The following is a 2,348-nucleotide window of genomic DNA, read 5'->3' as shown; positions in this document are numbered from 1 at the left end:
AGGTTTGCCATCTACTCACAGTGGAGCTACTGCATGGTTTTAAAATGAAGGCTGAATGATAGGCTGAGGTTCAAGACCTCAGAAGGTCAAGAAAGGTAAGTGGTACAACATTTTCTGGTGCCAACCCTCACACCCTAGCAATCTCCTGCACAACACTTTCAGACTAAGACAGCTTGTCACTCCTGTCATGTCTCATTTTCTCACTAAAAGTACCCAGTTTGTACTAAACTGAACAGCCAAAACTCTCACTCGGCCTCATCTGATTGATATTTCACACCAATTCCTCACAGTCAGCCTCCACAATTGTTATTAATCCCACTGCTCCACAGAGCCCATTTATCACATTCATATCAAATTTCTGTCTCTTCTTGCAGGAGAAGAGAGCAGAAAACTCCAGAGCTTGTAAAGAATTCTTCATGACATAATATCTCTTAGAGAACTATCAACTAATAGCTGTGTTGGAACTGCAAGGTGATTGCTTTCCAACTTTCAGCTTTGGTGATAATTTGGCAGCTTTCCCAGAATAAAAAATGATTAGCCTTCTGCTATTTCATCTTGATTGTCACCTACTCCTGTTATCACTTCTGGTTTCAGTACTTTTTTTAAAGTTTTGAAAGTGTCATCTTGAAATGGCTTAATATTTCTGAATTGTATTACTTTCCAAGCCTTCAGTCGATGCATTTTTCCAGTCGAAGATCACTTTTATTATGTCCGCATTGGATCTAGTTAATTACTTGATCCCTTTGGCAAATGTCACAGCAGACCCAGCCTTTCCGCTAGACTGTGGATAGTCCGCAACTGAAGCGGGCTGCTGGATTTCTCACTCATTCATGAAGTGTCTCAATTCTTCACACATGAACTGAGGGTCATCGTTGATCAATGGAATGTTTGGGACACCGTGATAACTGAAGTGTGTATTCAGGAATTCTACAATCTCACTGGTCGTCACTGATGTCAGAATCCAGATGTCTGAACTGTAACCACCATGATGAAGCAATCAGTTCCTGTGAAAGAATGAACAGGCCTACTCCAACTTTCATTCATGGTGTGCCTCGGGTATTATGAGTCATAAGTGACTCTTTAGCTTGCTTAACTTGAAATTTGTCACAAAAATTGTACTGACTGATGTGGTTCTTAATCTTATTGCTCATGTCTGGCCAATTGAGCACTTCTTTCATCTTCATCAGACATGGTTCATTTGCTCGATGGCTTGTGTAGTACATTTCAACATCTATGTTCTCACTTCATTAGGAGTACTAAAATTGGTCCCTTTGTACATGATGCTATTCTATATTCTCTGTCCCTTAATAGTTTCAGACCATCTTCTCATTACAACTTCTGGTGGCACTTGAAGAGCTCCCTCTTGGGTTGACTTAGGTTAAGCAAGACACTTGCCTTTCCAGATTGCTTCAGAAGCCAATAACATTGGTGTTGTGTGAAACACTGAAAATTTCTTAGAGTCACAGAGTCATAGAGCTGTACAGCACGGAAGCAGACCCTTCAGTCCAACTCGTCCATGCCGACCAGATATCCTAATCTAATCTAATCCCATTTGCCAGCACTTAGCCTATATCCACTAAACCCTTCCTATTCATGTATCCATCCAGATGCCTCTTGAATGCTATAATCGCACCAGCTTCCACCACTTCCTCTGGTAGCCTATTTCATACATGCACCACTCTGCATAAAAAAGATGCCCCTTTGGCCCCTTTTATATCTTTCTCCTCACGCTAAACCTATGCCCTCTAGTTCTGGACTCCCCACCCCAGGGAAAAGACTTTCATGATTTTATAAACCTCTATAAGGTCACACGCTTAGCCTCTGATGCTCCCAGGAAAACAGTCCTAGCCTATTCAGTCTCTCCCAATAGCTCAAATCCTCCAAACCTGGCAACATCCTTGTAATTCTTTTCAGAACCCTTTCAAGTTTCACAACATCCTTCCTATAGCAAGGAGACCAGAATTGCGCACAATATTCGAAGAGTGGCCTAATCAATGTCCTGTACAGCTGCAACATGACCTCCCAACACCTATACTCAACACTATGACCAATAAAGAAAAGCATACCAAACACCTTCTTCACTATCCTATTTATGTACAACTCTACTTTCAAGAAACTTCTAGTACTTGAAGCATTACCTGTCAAAGTATTTGATTTGTTTCAACTGAGATGGCGGAGGAATGTTGCTTAATGTCCATCTTCTTATATCCGATCATTTTGGATTTGCAGCTTAGTTTGTCCTCTTGGACTAGGAACCTACTTTCATGGAGCAACAAATGTACTTTGAATGGCTTCCTTTTTATAGGTCAATATCTAAACGCGAATTCAAAGATGCATGAAACTGCGTG

This window comes from Chiloscyllium punctatum, chromosome 10 (genome assembly GCF_047496795.1).
Source record: "Chiloscyllium punctatum isolate Juve2018m chromosome 10, sChiPun1.3, whole genome shotgun sequence".
Lineage (NCBI taxonomy): Eukaryota > Metazoa > Chordata > Chondrichthyes > Orectolobiformes > Hemiscylliidae > Chiloscyllium > Chiloscyllium punctatum.
This window is presented reverse-complemented; position numbering follows the sequence as displayed.